This window comes from Neopelma chrysocephalum, unplaced genomic scaffold, assembly GCF_003984885.1.
Source record: "Neopelma chrysocephalum unplaced genomic scaffold, ASM398488v2 Primary Assembly neopelma1_108, whole genome shotgun sequence".
Classification (NCBI taxonomy): domain Eukaryota; kingdom Metazoa; phylum Chordata; class Aves; order Passeriformes; family Pipridae; genus Neopelma; species Neopelma chrysocephalum.
In genome coordinates, this window is record NW_020897773.1 from 880714 (window position 1) to 900930 (window position 20217).

A 20217-nucleotide genomic window follows, 5' to 3' on the forward strand; every position below is an offset into this window, starting at 1 on the left:
AGTACAGTTATTAGAAATATCCATTAAGCTACACTTTAAAAATACATGAAATTATTAGATTCTTATTCTATGCTTATCTATAATATTCAAAGGGTAAGTTATGACTGCAGGAATAAAGGACTATGAATACCTTCCTAACGAACATTTGTAAGATACAAAAACAAATTCCCTAAAACAAACAAAAAAAAGTGAAGCCCTGACTTTGCTTCATTCCTCTCAAACTTATAAATGAATGTCACAGTTGCTTTGCAGACAAATCTCAAAATATTCACAACTTAAGATGTGCACACTGCACATGAGAGAAAGGTTTTGTTGTTTGCGCTTTGGTTTTTTGTTTTGTTTTGGGTTCTTCCAGATAAAAACTGAGTTATAAACAACGCTTAATGGTAATTTATAAAGGCAAAAGAATTAGTATCACACTTTGAACAACATTATAGAAGCAATGTCATGAAGATGTTACCGTTACACACTCAGTGACAATTAATACGGACAAAATATGTTGTTTGAAAGAAAAGTACTTTCTGTTACCCAAAGACAAACAGACAGTGAAACAAACAAGCTTTAGGCACCTTTCAAATATGTGGAAACATTTGCAAAGGAGAAAGCAGACACTACTTAAGAAATCATACTTCTCCATCTCTCAACTGAACATAAAGAAAATTTTTTACAAGGTAAATCAGAAAAATTAACCGAGTCATTCTCTTAAGAACATTTTTCCACTTGATTTTTGCTGACACTGAATATACCAAAGAATTGCAACCTCTAGATTGAGATAGTCTTGTTTATTTTGTATTCACCCACCAAAAACATTCCTTGAACATGTTTCTAAATAAAAACAAACACATGCTATTGAGACCACTGGAATTATAACTTCAGTTTAAAACACTGAAAAAACATGCACCTAAAATCAAGTTCCTCTTAGAAGCTGGACCTAGTTCAAGCTAAACAAAAACATGAGTCACCCCTGAGGCTCCATTTATCCATGTTCTATCTTTTAATATATTCCCAAGAGAAATAATAATACCACTAATAATCATCATCCCAACCTCTCCCATTCAATCTCACAAAACAGTAGAAAACATGAAAAATCTCACTGTGTTGTCAACACTGTGCAAAACAACATTGAATGTACTCAGAGGAACAAGGATTTCTTGCAAAGCAACATTTGTAAGGCTCAGTAATAACTTCACAAGAACAATTTTTACAGTTAAGGAAAAAAAAAGACACCAACTTAATGCACATGAATTCTTTTCAGCTCTTGTAACAGAAGGTATGGGTTATGAACAACTGTTCTGAATTCAACCAAACTACGTTAATGAAAGACAGTTTGAAAGACAAGAATTGTTGGCACCTGCAGAGCAGAGTGGGCTATAAGCAGAGGGAAGGAAAATTATGAGCCCCACAGGGAAACAAGAAAGGGGAGTAATTATTGCGAGTATAACTGAAGAGTGTGAAGGTGGTGATTATGGGAAAAAATGCCTTAAACCCTCCACCTCTACTGAGCCTGCTGTTGTCAAATTGCCTTAGAATGATGAGTTTTCTTTCAGGTTTTTGTTTTGAATGACATTTGGTGACTCTCCTTTAGTGATCAGAACTTTTCTGTCTCCTGTTCTAAACAGAGTATGGTCTTCTCCCTTCACATTCACTCCACCTTCCCCTGCTTATCCCAGTTTCTTCACTGTACAGACTGGTTCCTTCTACTTGCATGTCAGCTGCAGTTTTATTTCTACCCTCCTAGACTCACCTTAAAAGCTGAGATGTCCAATCCTCCACAGCCTATCAAACCCAAATTTCCTCCCCTTTTATATCCTCCTTTCATTCTCAGCTTCTTCACTACCAAGTCCTGTCTCCTTGCGTGCACACATTTAACTGATCTTTTTTTTTCCTCCCATCTCAGTTCTCAACACTCACTATTTCCCCATAATCACATCCCAGATTCCCTTTCCGTTACTACTGGTTTCATATTCCTCTAATCCTTACTATCCTCTTTGCCAAAGTCAAATTTTTGTCCAATTTGCATAGCAATCTTCTTTGGCCCCAAAAGGAAGAGAAGTATCAGCAACAAAGAGTCCTCACACTGTCTCTAGTGTCCATTTACTAGCATTTCACAAAACTGTTTAATTCTCACAGCTCTGAAAGAGTGCAAAGCTACAGCAGAAGAAAACTGAAAAGTATTTAGGGACTAAACTCTGAATATGGTTGTTTGAAACTCATAACAACTGGTATGTTGTAGGGAAAATTATAGCCTGAATATATCTAGGTGGGGGGTAGAGGAATGAAAATACATCTATGACTCAAGGAGGATTCTCTCCTGAATTTCAACAGTGTCTCAATATCCCAGAACAGAAGACGTTCCCACTGGGTTTGTAACAATTAATTTATTAACTTAAATCTACAGAGGAAAAGCAATGTGTGTTTCCTCATCCTGTTCCTGGAAAGACATGACACTGCTTTGGGCAAATACTAAGAATGGAAAATTCCAGGCCAAGTACCTAAAATCTGGCAAAAGTAATGAGCAAATAATGAAAAGTTACATGGCTTACTGAATAGACCACTGGGCTGAATCTCCGTAGCTAAGAGCTAGGGTGACTGTGGGCAAACCATTTAAACATCACTCAACGAGAACACTGGTGCTCAGTCAAGCATCTAACATCCTCTGGCTAGAAGGCTGTGGAGCCTGAATAACTCTAATAACTCCGTAATTAGTTCACTGTAATAAAAGGAAAAGGTCTGCTCACTTGAAAGATGAAATAATAATTCACTTTCAAGAGTTATAAGCATTTGAAAGATATTTTATGAACCAGATTTATAGTGAGACCAAGTACTGAATTGGGGCAACTGCTCTGACACCACTGTGCCCTCTGGAGACCTTGAGTTCGATCAAGTCCCAGACACTTCAGTCCTACTCTGAGAGCAGCTTCTGTGGGAAGTGGAATGTGCAAAGGGTGCAGGTTGACAGAGGTGGACCTGGCACAAATCAAGTTCTTCATATGTGCTCCACAGTGAACTAAGGGAACACAGGTAGTCAGCATACCCAAAGAAATTAAAATCTTCATTATATCAATTTATTTGTAGCACTGTCACCTGAGGAGGTGAACTGAGCAAAGACTGCAGTTCTGCTTTGGTTTCTTTTTCCTGAATGAGTAATTTACCGGAGGCAAATGAACTAGAAGTGTGATCAAATAAACTTTTTAAAAACACATACGTCCATTTAAACTATGACTCCAACACAGTGTACAGGAGCGATTTCTACTTTTCTGAGCTTTGTTGGCCTTGACCGTATGAGAAAATCAGCACTGCACAGCTGCTTTGCTGCTGTTCTTCTGGAGAATGCAATAGGAATGAACAGTGTAAAATACCAAATACTTCACTTGCACAGAAAATGAGTGTGAAAGCTTATGAAGAAAAAAAAAGGAAAATCTTTAATGAATCCTTTCTCATAATGCTTCTTAGTTTAATTTGGGGAGCTGTGCTTCAGATTGGCATGTTTACCCAGATGACTTCACTCACCTCTCTTTAAGACTGTTTACTTTCTTAAGCTGTAATTAAAACCCAAACATTTTACATACTAACTGTCTTAATATAAACAACACTGAAATAGGACTACAGCAGATACCTGGATTATTGCCATTTATTTTGATTTCTCTGTTAATGAGCCAGAGTAGAATTTCATTTGTTCAGTAAGACTCAAGAAAAAGTATTCCCTCTGAGACATGCTAAATCCATAGCACATTCCAGCTGTAAAATAAACTAAAAAAGAATTTTTAGTACATGTGAATGTATTTTTTTTCCTGGATTCATTTCTGATACTAAATGAAACTTAAGGAATGGCGAGGTTTTGCATATTGAAATTTGGACTAGAAAATTCCTTTAAGTTCCTTACAACTTGAATTATCTGATCATCTTACAGTTTCAAAGCATATGGGTTCCTGAGTTTCACCTGTGTCATTCTCTGAATCATTGGATCAACGTTATTCCGTTATTCACAGGACCACATGGAGATCCTCGCGCCTACCGAACAGGCAGCAGCCGATTCTAGAGGAATTTAAGTTAAGTCTGTTTCAAGGGCAGCCTCACGGAGGGGGGGATGGACCAGACAAACAGAAAGGAAGGTGCACCAAAAATAGAGGGACAACTGTAACAGAAAGATGGAGCAGCGGTTCTGTCAGACACTACCCAAACCTGTGCCAATGGATCAACCCACAGGCTCGTCTCTTCTAAGCCTATGTGATAAAAACCCTACTGGCATTAAAGGGATCCCTCTTCTTGTACAGTTATGATGCAGAATTTGCTCGCTTTAGTTATTCACCTGTATTGTATTTTTTTTTTCCAAAACGCAAATGATCAGACAGAAATGGAAGAAAAGGCGATTCCTTCTCTGCAAGATCAACAAGGGGTGCCAGATGGTGCAAGGGGGCACCTCTCAATATATCCAACATGTCTTCTTTGGAATAAACATTTCAGATGCTGAGGGACTGTCCTTGCGTACACAGCTGAGCTCTTTAAAAAACAGCAGAAATTACAATAAAGGGACTTATGCTGTTCTAAATTCAACAACTGCAATGTGAGCTGAGTCTGAAGAAAGAAATGGACCTGTCTGAAATCAAAGGAGCAACTTGATAGCTGAGCTACCAGTTTATTTTAGCCCATGAGATAAGAAAGGGATCATTTGGAGAACAAATTTTTATTTCTAATGTTAATATTAGAAGAGCATGAAAATTAATTTTCTTAAACATGCCCCAAGACATGCTATCCTTGAATAGCAAAGAGCAAAGTGAATAGCTTACATTAAATTATTTTTCCATGAAATCTTCACATAAACAGTATTTTTTAATGCTACCAGTGCAAATTAAAACACCACCATTTGAGAAAAAGAAATTAGTTTCAGGTGTAACTGCTGCTACAGAGAAACTGATCCAGACAACTTATTACTAATTGAATATTTCACAGCACATTATTTTCTCACTCTACATGCAACAGCATTCCCCAAAAGTATAAATCAAAAGGTTAAAGGCAGACATCAATGATTATAATTATTCACTCTTACAAGAAGAAATGTTACCCTTTGTCAAGTTACCTACTCTAAAAAAAAAAACATAACCAAGACATTACTGCCAGAATGCCTGGACTTTTTATCCAAAATTACTTCAGAACACAGGATTATCCTTAGTCAGGACAGAAGTTTGGCAAACTCTTTTATTTCACTGCCTTCTGTTGTTTCAGGCAGACTTTTCTTCCACACTCCTCTTTTCTCTCACACAGAAAGGCTACATCCATGATAAAAAATGAAGACATTTGGTTTTGGCAGCACTCCAATGAAATGAGAAAATTTGGTGCCTGTGAAGTTTTTATTAAGGTATTTAGTGATGCCCTTAGTGACAGCCTGCTTTAGATACCCAGAGTGACAACTGCTAAACTTCCATCAAGAAGGCTTACCAAATGATGCTTTTTTTTCACAGTCAAATGTATGGACATTGATGTCCAGCAGGTTATTTCTATTTTCCATTACAGTGGACTGGGTAATATCAAAGTCAACGTTGCCATATTCTGCCAACTCGGGTTTATCTGAGTTCTAATGAGCAAAACTAGAAATACTCTCCATCTGGCAGAAAGACCAATGTGCACTGAGCCAAATTAGATTTGGACAGTTGGCAGTTATTCTTTAGTAATCCCAATAAGATAGGCTGCACAAGATAGCAGCATGAGAAAACTGGAATATGTTGTACCTCATTAACCGTGCCTCTTATCAAGACTCTACTGTGCCTCCTCCTAAACAGAAACTCATCCACTTTTGGGTGAAATCCAAAAAGTGCATATTTCGAATGAAACCAAAATGATTTAAATAACTTTGATCATAGCCTTATTATTTACATAGCACCCGAACAGTTGCAGCACGTTTGTATACTAAACAAAACCTGCTTCATATAAAGCTGACAAACTAAAGCTCACAACTGAAAAAGATGTAGTAGCCTTGCATATAGCCTTGAAGGTAATAGCAATAGCCAAAGATTGAACACTTTAGAATTTAATTCTTAATAAGCAAAGCAACTACATGGAAAAAATAAATGCTAAAAATAACCTTACTTTATAATTATTTTTACTTAAACAGTATCTTCATAGTGTAAAGCTCCCTTTTTCCCCTTTAACTCTTGATAATAAATCATTATGTATATGTTGTTCCAGTACACCCAGTAATTCACCTCTACTAAAAGAATCTCTTACTCTCAGCAGCAGGAGATTCGTCTAAATCTCATTACAATCAGTGGGCAGAGTCTCATCAATTACTAAGAAACATCAATCAAACTAAGACAATAAAGGTTCTAGATATAGTCATTATTTATTGATCAATGTGGACAATTTTATATTTATACTGTCCTAACCAGGTTTTATTCTTAGTACTATCACAAAACTAAATGAAAAACAACATAAAATTCAAGGTTACATGTACTAGATACAGGACATGTGCTACATCACATACTGAATCAGGTATTGAATCCAAACCTACTTCGCTTCAGACTATACATTCTGCAAAAGTGTACTTTTGTTTAATCCTTAGTCCAGAATGAAATAATTTCTGCTTTCATTAAAAATAATGTAACTGTAGTCCTCTTTTATTACAAAGAATTTGCAACATAGACTTGAAGGATATAATGCAAAAAAGACTAAGGTAAATTCCCATCCACATTGATTGTGGGTAACACAATCATTAATGAATTTAAATACCAATGAAAGATACTCAGATGAGACATTAGAAAACACTTTCATAATAATGACAGTAGGACACTGGAACAAATTGCTTCAGGAAATTTCACCATTTCCATCACTTTTTTTTTTTTTTTAAACCAGTTAGACAAACATCTGTCAAGACTGGTTAGCTACAGTTTGATCTTGCCTTGCAGCAGAAGAAAAGTATTAGCTGACCTCTCCAAGTCCTCTCCCAGTCCTTTTCTCTACAGTCTTTAATTTCTACCACTCAGACAAGTATTCTGGACACAACACAGTATTTACCTTACGGTATCCAATGTTCTTTATGAATTTCAAATGCTAATAAAGGAAATAATAACAAACAACAGGGAATGAGTACATCAGCCAACATATATACATTTTGAGTTTGTTCAGGCACTCATATTCATTCCTGAACACTTGAACTGAGTGTAGTTTCTGGCTTATAAATATATGCCCCACCACAGCACATTATAATGTCCTAGAATTAATTTACCTTAGAAAAATGTCTCCCTGTGGGCTTTGTGCATATGTATTTGTTTTCAAGTAATGGATTTCGCAAACTCAATAACAGTTCTAAACCAAGAATAATTATTTTTAAAAGCTGCTTATATCCATTTTTTTCCTTCTTTTAAAAAAATAAGTAAAAGGGGTGATTTGGGAAATTCTTTTGGATAAGTGCTTGGCAGATACATATTCCCTGTAGTTATTGTCTTCATCTAAAATGCTAATCAAGTGACAGAACCAGATATCTATGCAGAAAACCCTCACATCCAGGTTAGGTCCCTCATGCTGTATCTTAAAGAGATGTCAAGGCAAAGTCATCTGTGATGCCTAAGGATTATTTTGATTGCCTTGTCAGTTTTACAGACCACGAACACACTGTGTCATTTTATAACCATTGTAAATTTAGTACTTGGCAAGGCTGATTTACAGATGTAATTTTAAACCAATGAAATAAGAATAAACATTATCAGAAAGACACTTCCTTATGGCAAACGATCATGTACGTACCAAAGTCTGACCCAATGCATTAAGAACCCGGTAAAAGCCAAAATAAAAAAAAATGGACGTTTATTAAAATTGTCTGGTCTGACTACCAAACATTGGAACTGTTAAAAAACACATGAAAAACAATACCCAAAATTATTTGGCCTCTTACAGTAAATCAAGAATACAGAAGTTTGTAACTTTCCTCAAGGTCATCCTGTAGCTGAGTTACTCAGACAAAAAAACTTGTAAGGAGTCAAACATAAAATTGGGCACACATAAAGTATTGAATATTTGAACGTTTAATAATGCATTGATCTTGAACAGAATAGTATTGGTAAGTAAAAATTCATGCATAAAAACATAAGACTCTGGTACTGTATTTCTTTTTTTGGGTAATTTTAATAGTTTCAAATAGCTATCTATGAAGGCCTCTCTGGCTGAAAAATATTTAAGGCAGGAACATAAAGATTTTGAAAGATATGCAAACAAAAGATGGGAGAAAAAAAACAGGGATGTTTTTAACTATTACTTTTTCAGAAACAAAAAACAATTTGAAAAACAAGTATTTGGTTTGAGAAGTCTGAACATCAATATAGGAAATTATTAAAAATTGCTACTAACTGCATGCAATTTGTAAAAAACAAGGAGACCACACTCAGGAAATGAGATAAATATTCTCACATGAAACAAGACAAGCTGTAACATAATTACAGTACAATATGCTAAAGCTCTGGAGGTACAATGCCATTCATTAATCAAAGTCAATCCTGATTTATGGTTAATTTGAAAGGACTACTCAAAAATCCAACTGGACATGGCACTTGGGAATCTGCTCCCAGTGACCCTACTCTGAGCAGGAGGGTTGGACTAGCTGATCTCAAGAGGTCTCTTTCAGCCTTAAGCATCCTGTGATTCTGAAATTATGACTAAAACTGCCTTTTCCATTTTATTTCAATAATAACATTCTGGTTATATTGTATCAAAGCTCCTCAAATTAGGAGGAGCTAATTCTGAAATGCAGTAACACCACGATACTACAGGTTCAGTTGTAGCAGCATACCTGCTTCTGAGCTCTTGTGGTTCGAGACAGAATCTGTCTTTAGCATTGATAATGTGCCTATTTTTGCACTGGGAATTGCAGTTCATAAAACGAAAGTTGGCAAAGTCCAACTCCCTCTCAACTCTACAAGTATATGACAGGTAAAACCACAAAATTGTCTTGATTAGATCCTGGCATGCTCAACGGCAGTCATGCTCAACAAAATCTGTTAAAATTAAAAATTTCCTTTTCCTGCTCTAAAGCGTGACTAACAGCAAACCCCTATTTATCCCCAAATGCTCAGCAATCAAGGTTAGTCTTTGATATTGTTTACACTGTTAAGATAATCAATGCTGGCAAGACTGGCCTCAAGCCACTAGATACCACCCCATGAGCAGCCATCCATACCACCTGCTCCATCACACAGGTTTTCTCTGTGCAAGAAGTCCTGGCTTTTAGAGGAGACTCATCTCCTCATAAGAATGGCTTCAGCACACATGTATGTGTGCACATAGACTTAAACCAGCCAGCAGCAAAACAAGGTTTATAGGAAGACTTCTAGGCAAAATTTATATGGAATTTGCTGAAGATGCAAACTAGGCACTATCCTGGCCTGGACTACTTATCTGAACCTCACATTCCCGTGCATGGATTACTTTTCTCACTGTGCGTTCATTAGCTAAACTGCTTTGTAAATTTGCAGTAACTATATGCATGGTTTTTTATTATTATGAAAGAATATTCTCAGGAATACACATACCCTAGAATAGAGCACTTCAATATATGCAAACGAAAAGGATTTACATTAGGACTGTTTGCTTACAGATGGTTCTTCAGAACCCAAGTCCTTGCAGGCAGAAGGATTCAAAATAGGTGTTTAAATTATATCCTTATGTGATTAACAACTGTCCCTACACTGAAAATACAATAACCTGAAATGAAGGAGCCTCTGGGAAAAATGTGATTGCAGGGAGTGGATTGCTCACCTACCAAGCAGCCTACACCAGAGGAGCCCTGAAGTCAAAAAACACAGTTAAAAATAGGCCGTGAACCAGAAGCTGTGCAATGGTAGGTTATGTTCTCTCTGTAAAGGAAGAGTTGGGCACCTTTAATTTACACAGCATTTAGAAAACAAAACAAAAAAACTGAGTTCATGTCTCTGGTGCTCTTCTACTTTTCTAATAAGCTACAAACACAGACAGCAGAGGACCTGGCTGAGGGCACTCACTATTTTTGCCTCTCTAACCTGCCCAGCTGTCACAATGCTTTTTTTGGATCTGATCATTCTGCTTATAGTTTCACATTCCTCAACAGAAACTCCACACCAACAACATTTATCAGAGAAAACGGTCATTTGAGTCAACACTGGAGAGAATAATGGCCTTCAAGTTCAAGCCCAAAGCTGCATGAATATTGAGAAATTATATTAGGTACATGACAAACAACTTATCACAGAAGTGCATTCAAATATTTTGAACACAGTTCTGTCTTTTTTTTTTGAGGAAGTCTACTAGATGATACTTTAAAACACTTACTAAAAACTGAACTAATTTAAGCTGATGGTGGTAGAAACAAACTTCATTGACCAGCCAACTTGAAATATTAGGTTTATTCACTTAAGATTTCAATGCAGTTAGAACGGAGTATCAAGCAACTTGTTTGAACTCTGAACTTCAGCTGACAGAGCTGTTTCTGGGTTGTTGAACTGTACTCTTTCATATCATTAGATGTTCTTCCTCCAAAAGATACCAATAAAAAATATTATTGAGACAATTAAAAAAACCCACCAATAAAATGACAGTATATTTGCCATGTCAACTTTACTGGAATTCCATTTTGGCTTCTAAGAACTTAAGTAAACAGATTAAGAACTCCACAAGCACTACTACCCTGCAGCATATTCTAAAGATTAAAAAATTAAAGTCTGCTAAGTAAGGCTAATTCATGTCAAAGCTTTTAGATTTCTAATAGTATCATGAGTTACTGGCGGGTAAAGGAGCAGAAAGAGTAAGCTCCTTAAGAATGTTACGTCCATCTGTGAGTGCCATCTGTCAAAGAAATCCTGAAAGAAGAGGCTAACAAGGAATCCAGAATATGCCCAGCTGTTGCACTGTAAATTACTACCTATGCTAGAAGACCTTAACACATATTTCTAGGCAGATAAATGTTTTCTTTCCTTTTGATTCTCATTTTAGACATGCAGTCTCTGCTCTGTGCATTTCAGTACAACCACACACAATCTCTGAAACAGCTGACAGCATTGAATAATTCTGAGAGTAAATCAGACAACATAAACTGAGGACTTGAACTAGCTTAGATAACCACAGTCAAAAAAACATACATATTCCTTTCTTAAAAATCCACCGATGATACTAAGAAAGCAATTCACAGAATAATGTTCACTCAGAAGCCGTCTGGACAACTTAACAAGTTTTTAATATATATTCTTATATATGTCTTTGTATGTGTATCTGTATAGGACACACCTACATGTTTTTTAATTATCAAGGCTATTTATAAGTGCCCTGATCTTAAGCAAGCTATTAGTTGCAAACGACTAGAAAATTTCTGGGACTGATAAAGAAACAAACTGACCTGCTAGGTCCATACTGGGTTGAATCGCACAGCAACTCTTCCCTAGTCCTTTTCTATCTTCCTCCGGGAATAAACACACAGATATAAATACACCGAGAATTATGGGAGGTGAGGGAAAGGGAGGTCTGTACAGAAATGAGTTCTGAGATCACTCGATGCTTTTCATTTTTCCAACAGAATAATATACAGTCTTAATATGAGGTTGGTCTTATCACTTTTCCCTCCATTTATTTGATTAGCAATAAAAAACCATGAAAAATATATTAAAGGGAGAGAGGGAAACAGAAGAACACAGAACATACTTTAAAGACACGTAAAATATTCAGGATTAGGGAGCACATTACAAAAATTGAAATGAATTGTTTGTTGTTCCTGAGTAATGTGGGAAACAGAACAAAGATAAAATGCAAAGCTGCAAGTAAACCCTGGAGGCTAGAAAAGTTTACAAGGAGAAGAAAACCAATGCAATCCCAAGAGAACAAATATATGTATATATATATATATATCCAACACTTGCCATAGCCCTTGCAATATGTGAAGAAGCACTGATATATCCTATATGTTTTACTGCTCTTCTCCCAGGCTAGTAGGGCTTTAGATTTCACATATTTTTTTTAAAGACTGCCCAGCAGAAAAAGAATGTTTCCAAAACCAACTCTACTATACAGCCATTTTAATGTGCTGCACAAAACCTTTACTTTCTTCCTCCTTCACCTAATAAAGGTTTATTCAGCACTTACACAGATGCTTGTGATTCCTCTTTTTTTTAAATGGAAGTCAGTGTTGTTAAGAATATCTACCCCTCTCCAAAAAAAACGGGGGGAGGGGAGAGAAGAGGCTATTTAAAAACAACATACAAAAGCACAGCTTTTCCAAATCTGCCTTCTACTTAACTGTGCCCCAAATTAACAGTATATAGGTTAAATGCTAATAGGAAAGAAGATTCCTTCCTAGTGAGTAAGTAAACAGTAGAACAGTGGAGAGCAAAGAACCTACTACTTCTGAAATCATAAAACTAAATTTTAGGATAATCTCTTGTTTTCCCTCAGCTTGATCATGTTTTTTACTGTACTGCAAATATGGCATTGTGTTTGTTACCTTTGGGTGGTTTGCAAAAAAAAAAAGTTATAATAAATTAATGAATAACTGCGTTGAAGGAATTCTAATCAGAAGTTGTTAAATACAGCAGAAGATACTGCCATTGAACACAAGAAATGCAAAGCAACTGTTTTTAGGTACAGAGAAAAAGAAAGTAAGAGCATCTACATATGTATGTAAGGGAAGGAAGAAAAATGTATTTCACTGGAAATTGATATTATTCCATGTTATTATTCATTCCATGTCAACCACCAACCTGACCGATGTTGATACAGGCTGAATCAAAGCCTTGCTGGAGGCAGCAAGGAAAAGAGCAAGTGCCTTAGAGGAGTGTACACGCGCAAGGCTGTACACTGAAAAGAAAGAAACAACAGGACTGTACCATCTCCTGCATGACATTCCACAGGCAGGTGAGAAATCACACCATGACCCTCTCATGAAATTCTCAAACAAGTCCTCTACAAGGAGGACAGCACACAGAGTGGAAGAGACCACCAGTGGAAGGAGTTGAAGAAGGTCATAAATGCCTCTAAATCCATGAGGAAAACAGAAATGAAGAAACATAAAAATTCTCTCACCTCTGTCCTGATGTGATTTTTTTATTTACTATATCACTCATGAATCCAAAACAATTTTTTAAAGGGTGAAAGGCCAACATTATGCCTAGCTGTTCACCCTCAGAGTCCTGACAGGGACTTGCCTGCTGAAAGCCAGCCCTAATGCCAGGCACATCAATCACACCCACAAAACTGGCCTTCCCCAAACCTGAACACAAGCGAAGCTGGGAATGAATCATTTCAGTTGGAAACCCTATCCTGACTAGTAAAAGAAGATTCATTTTACATTATTATTTGGCATTAGCTTTTTTGTTGTGTTGAGCTAATTCAATGTGAAATTGTACAGGTTTGTTTCTGACCACATCAAGGGAGACTGCAAGGTGGGTTAGGAGACTTCCCAGAACTCTCCTGTGCCCATCTGAAAAACAGTTTCCCTACTTAAAAGATTTGTTCTTATTTTGCTATTTTGAGACAGTAGGGTACTTTCCTTTTGGACACTAAAATTGCATTCAAAGTAACAGATTTCTGGCCTGTATAACAAGGGCTTGGATTTTCATTTTAACTCCTTAGACTCGGGGGTTCTTCTACCCTGTCTGGTCTTTAAGACTGAGAAAATCTGGGTGAGAATTCTGTCAGAGACTGAGGCTATGATCCTTCAACTGACCATGGGATACCAAGCAAGCTGTGAAACAGTCTGGGGATTTCTTCTCCTCAGAAAGACCAGCTCCTTGACCCTTCTTTGCTGTACAGCATAAACACATATGGAAGCAGAATGGAAAGGACAGAAAACAGGAAAAAGCAGGATGTGAGCCATGTGAGGATGTGCTTCCATTTCCTACCCTGCCTACTGATTAATTAGTAACAGACTTTCTTTTTTTTTTCAATTGTGGTTTTTGACACTGCATAACTGCAGGAAGGAGGAGTTTGTCAGAGAATTTTTGAGTGGTAAGAGTCAGCTTGTACTCAGGCAAGAGTCAAGTTTGCTGAAGACTGCAGGTGAACCAGAAGCATGCATCTCAGAGAAAACTGCAGAAAGTGATTCCAGCTTTGTCATTTTTAGATCCTATCACTGAATACAACAACAGAATTCATACTGAGAAGTTACAACGAGAAAACATATAGTAGGAATCTATGCACTACATAGCACTGCTTATCTTTTTATTAAGAGATTAAAGATATGACTGATTTCATGTGCCTAAATTACAAGCGCTGTATTAAAGATATATTCAAAAGAAGAATTGCAGCTACTGAGTGAAAGCTGGAGCTGAATTCACAATTTTAAAAGAAAGAGAATATTATCTTAGAACAAACAGTTATTCAGAAATATTCAGAAGTACAACACACACCACCCCACACACCCTCAGAAGTCATTCATCTCTCCCTCCCCTTCTCGCTTCCCTCACTCCCATGCTTGTTTTCTGTCTAGTCTTCTCTTCAGTTTAACTTGTTGGTCACTTGGAGGATCAAAGTGGCTATTTTCAGTTACTTAACCTACATTTAATCTCATTGTTGCTTGCCTGTTTAAGTAGAATTAGTTGGCTCCTGTGCACCTAATGGCTATCAAGGAGTCTGACAGTAAGTCTTTGTCTATCTGTAATGTTATAGAAGGTGCATTTCAGAACTCGCATAACAAGCAGCTTTAGTTAATTTTGACACTAATTTTTACAGAGTTGATGGATACTTGAACTTGGCTTAATGAATGCATGTATTGATCACTGCTGTCTGGCTGAGACTCAGCATTACTTTCCTCTCTTTGGAAACCAAATTTTTCAAAGCAGGGAACAGCAGTTCAGAACTTGAACTAGCAAGTAGACCTATTGCATCTATAAATGATTTATTAACATGATACAATAAGCAGAGTTAATATTTGGACATGTGTTACAGCTGATTTGCTTCAGGAAAAGTCTGAGTAAAAACACAGAGTAAAAGTTTTACCCAATTTTACTGCAAAGTGTGGATTCAAAGATCATTCCTAATTGGTGCATGTGCCTCAGCTCCAACCAGGAGTGCCTTTTCTGAACTCACCACCAGCCAAATGGCTTTCAGCAGGGTGTTTATTTTAAAAAATGGAGATTTTTTTTCACAGTTCTTGACATCATCAACTCCATTATCAAAGTATTATGAGAAGACAGTGCTTCCTAAGTAAGCAAAGTTACTCACATGCCTATCACTATTCTTTTCACAGATTCAAAGATAGATGCCTATTCTGTGTTGAAGCATTAGAAAGCAACAGAAGCTGTTGAAATATTGAATTTTTAGTATTCAACTTGAGATTATTTTTTTCTAAATAGATCATAGAATCATAGAATACCAGGTTGGAAAGGACCAAAAGGATCATCTGGTCCAACCTTTCTTGGCAAAAACACAGTCTAGACAAGACGTTCTAACACCCTGTCAAGCTGTTGGACAACTCAATGCTGGTTCCTTTAATAAACAAAAACATTCCTGAAAACGTCTGTGTAAATTTTCTTTTTTTTTTTCTCATGGATCTGGAACTGACAAGTATAGAAACCAAATAACAGTGGTAAAGTACTGCCTGCCTTATATTTCTTTAATATAACAAATACAAACCCAGAACTGAGATGCGAATGTCATAAATGTTCACTGAAATAAAATAAAAAATAGATATTTGAATAGATATTCAAAAATATCTATTAGAAAAGAGGTTTGGTAAAAAGCCTCTGCCACTCTGCTGAAAACTGCATCTACTGAGGTTAAATTCAACTCAGACATTGCATGGACATGAAACCTTTCACTGGCACCAGGTGAATCAGCTGCCTGAAAGACCAGACCAGGTAAGTAATTCAGTTGTCTGCTTCAAGATAATACTTCTTATAAGTCACATGCAGCTTACTAGATAAATTCTGATAATTTTCTGGCTTTTTCCCTTCTACATTTCAGTTGTATTAGTATTTTAAACACTTTGATGCAAAACCCTAAAAAATTATAATGATAAAAGACAGCCATCAATTATCGACACTTTAACAGTGTGTAATACTAGGAGAAGATCGGTTATTTAGGAGCAATAACAAGCATTAACCAGTTGAATTCTGTTGAAGCTGTGCATGTTTTTCCTCTTAGCTAGACCAAATTTTCCAGTTTTCTTTTATCTATCTATGGTCAGTTTTCAAGTCCCTGAATAAAGCCTCTTGAAGGAACCAGCTCTGACCTACTGTGAAGCAGCCCACAGCAGGTAAGGCAATCAGAGTTCTTCTACCTAATATATTATGCAAATATAATTACAAATCTTGGTAAGGTTATTACCGGTGCTATTTGAATGTTGTACAAACTAGTATCACACCACCAGACACTTTCAGCCAACAATTCTCATTACCATAAAGCACAGATGAAGTTGGAGCCTGTAGTATGAATCTCACACAAGCATGTGTATCTCAACTATTCACGCACTAGCTGCATCGTTACCTTAAATGTACATTTGCTTTTCAGTAACTGCTGCAATATGCCCAAGCAGACCACTAACAGAGAATTTCAATCAAAACAGAACCCAAGAACTACATCAGGATTGTGTCAAAATTTCTGACAGGATACCAAAAACTATTTCAATCCTGTTCAAGATAATATGTTTTCATGTAGCAACAGGAATTTCCTGTTTCAGAAACAATTCTATTACTTCATCACTATTTCTAGAACAGAGGAATTAAAAGATTTTTTTGATGCTGCTAACAATATTCTATACATGTAACTTGCACTGATCTGGTACTAAGGAATTGGGAGGCAATATCAGAGACAAGGCATGTTTGTGAAATGCTTATTGATCTGAATCACACAAGTACAGCCAAAACGTTACACAACACTGTCTAACCCACAGAAATCAGTACCTGCAACAGGAAGAAACACACTTAATGTTACAGTGAAAATCTAGATTCTTTTTTTACATGATATCCTCAAAATTGCTTCAGCCTGTTAGAGGTTTCATCTAAGTTTTATCAAGACACACACACACACAGTTAGTGTAAACTGGGAGGGAGGAAGACAAATACATTGAGACACAGGTTTAGCAGGCAGGAATATAGATAGACTCTGGCAACACACTCAAAAGATTAGGGAAATCAGCAATCTGTTTTGCATTCATGTAGATACTGGCAAAGTATAGAATTTACTGAATAATTTTAAAATTATGGGACAGAAATTTTTTTGTGTTGGTATATTCACAGAAAAAGCAGGAAAACGACGGAACAAGCAGAATGGGATAACAGAACTCTTGTCTCCCCAGGGAAACTGCATTGAACGGCTTCTACGTTTGTGTTTCTAATGAACTGGCATAATTCTTGATGACAGATTTTTTTAAAAATTTATCACAGACTGTTAAGGTCAAATATCATTTATTAGAAATCAGTTTTCCTTCACTGGAATTAAATCTGTGAGAATGGATGCAAAGGTCTGGTTTTAAGTCAGATGCTACAGCACACAAATGCTGCATTACTTGTCCATGACAAGTAATGATCATCCTCAGAACTCTGATTTTTCAGTAAGAGACAAGTTAATCCCACTTACAATATTCAACTGGCAATCAGGATGTTATACATTTCAGCATTCTCAACTCTCCTAAGCATTTGACTATCAAAAGCAACTGTGACATCAGTAATACAGAATCCCAGACAAATATTTTCCAAGAACCATGGTTTTAAAGGAACAAGGTAAGCAAAGACTGACTCCATGTTTATGAAAGAACTGTGACTTGACAGCTATTTATTTTTGGGTATATTGACAAATGCTGTCAATATAAATCATATTTTTGCTACTTCATTTCCTACCATTTTTTTAAATTTTACATTCTTAAAAAGGAATACCAGTTTTGTGACACAGGTGAACAGGAAGAGAATGTTATTTGGAGCTACTGCAGGCAGAAAACACGTAGACTACACTAACACTAAACAACTTTCACTTCCTTAAACATAATGTGCAATGATTATGAGGACTACCACATTAGACCAGGCAAACACTGGGAGCAAAATCTGAATTCCTTTGTGTGCACAATTCATCAGGATCTGGTAACTTTTGTCACATATTATGGATTGAGACAGAATTCTGTATTAAAATGGTTTTAGATTTTTTTCACTTAAGAAAGAACGTTACTGAAAGAACAAATGACAGTACTAGCAAAGGTCTTGGTAAGACACTGGCTAAAAGAGAGATGACAATGCACAGTGCTGAAAGAGGAAATAAAATCAGAGGAAGATTATTTGTGATAATCCTCGGGGATCAGTTTTGAAATTGAAGACTATAATAACAGAAATCAGATTACATTTAACAGTGTAAAATGTAAATACCTTCCTGTTGAGTGTAACAGCAGAAACTTCACTTATACACTAAGAGCTTATCAACTGTAAATGACAGAAGGAACTGGGTACACCAAATCATTTTAGTACATCTGTACCCTTTCAGTGTGATGGAACCATGGCTCTTGGTTTCACTGGGAGAAATATTCTAGCAAAGAGAGAAATACTGCAGCTAGAACACAAGCTCTTCCTAAAATGTCATCTGGAAAAATATTTACAATCTTTGTCAGTAAAGTTTCATAATGATGTCTGACAGCTTTAAGATTGAACAACTTGCAGAATGACCATATTCAAAATTGGCATGAAACACAATTTCAAAAATTGTGATCTGTAAAGAAAAACCCTAAAATATTAACTTACACATAAAGAAACTTCAGGCTACCAAATATGTGCCAAGACGTAACTGTAGTTCCAATAGTATATGAAACAAACCAAAACCAAGTAGTGATTGTGGTACAGAAATTTAGTCCTTTGTCATCGCTATAGTGTTAGACCCACACATAAATAAAGAAACATTGTATTTTCCAGTTCTTCTTTCTATTTTGCAACATTCTTCCATGATCAAAATCAGACTTCGAAGTACAGCATATGTAGATTTCTGATTTATTGTAGTTCCAAAACCTACTTGTCTTTTTGGAAGTATTCATAACCTAAGAGTTCCACAAACTTTCAGCTGTAGCTTGGCTGTTACTACACCTACAATGTATTTTTATGTAACATTAGTTTTAAATTAGCCTATATCATCTCTTGTGAAGGAGCAAGATTCAGGATGGGAGCAGTTCCAGGCGTGGAGAAAAGCATACAGCAATTGGCAGGACTTTATTATATGGACCTTACAGTTATCATATGGACTTTACTGTTATTATGTGGTTTCATTGTATTCACACTACACAGTGCACAACCTGGTCATGCCCAGGCTTGCCATGAGTTTGCCTGCTCCCTGCTTCCTCCGCTCCTCCCCCTTTTGTCCATGTCCCTATCTTGGTTTGTTCCCCTGCTTGTCTGTCTCATGCTCCGCCCTATGTTCTGGCCCTTTCCCCGCCCGAGCTGAAAAAAGACAGGGGGCACACGTGAATAGGGCATTCTACTTGCACCCTTCCTCGTGTCCCAACCCCTCTTCGGACCGCGGCAATCTCTGGCATCTGAAGATGATTGTAAGAATATGCTTTTTTTAGAAGGCCACTCCACCAGAGATTAAAACTGCACTTTCATCCTTTCACACAGGAATATTTAATAGTTTTTTTTAGAGCAACTCTTGGGAAAGAACAATACCTCTATTTAATAGAAAGGTCCCTATCATGCTTAATTCACAGCAAAAAGATAATAATTTGAGGGAAAGAATTTGAAAACAATACATTCATTATTTTTACAAAACAGAAACTGAGGAAAAGAATAAAAATGTATCCTAAAGACTGTCACCCCACAAGGCATTCGGAATGTGTTTGGGCAAGTTCAACCTGTAACATAATCTTTATTCCAACCAAAAGGCAAGGATACATGCAGAATTAAGACAGACCAAGTTTGAAGCATTTGTCTACAGTTTTTCTACCGCGTCAGGCAGCAACAGACATATGACACAAATAGTTCAGTGTCATTGCTTTCATTGTGGTTAGAAAACAAACAAACAAACCATATTGACAGGCGTGATACCAAATATAATAAGCACTGTGACACTGGCATTAAACTCTTCACAGCAATACACTAAGGAAGGAACTATAGCCAAAGGCTATAAAGGAAGAAATGCATTTGGTCAAAATGTATCCCAGTATCACCAGTATCTGCAGTAGCCTGGCAGAAAAAACATCCCAGAAATTTAAAAATAAGAAAAATAAAGAGTACAGTTTGCTCAAACACACTAAAATTATGCTTATTAAGAATAAAGTGTTATTGGAAAAGCCTTTGTACACAAGTT

At 36.5% G+C, this 20217-nt stretch overlaps 1 protein-coding gene across 10 annotated transcripts in view; it reads right to left on the minus strand.

The window, feature by feature from the left end:
* CDC42BPA (CDC42 binding protein kinase alpha) overlaps positions 1-20217 on the minus strand; it is a 187397-nt gene that overhangs the window by 81861 nt on the left and 85319 nt on the right. The window lies entirely within an intron of this gene.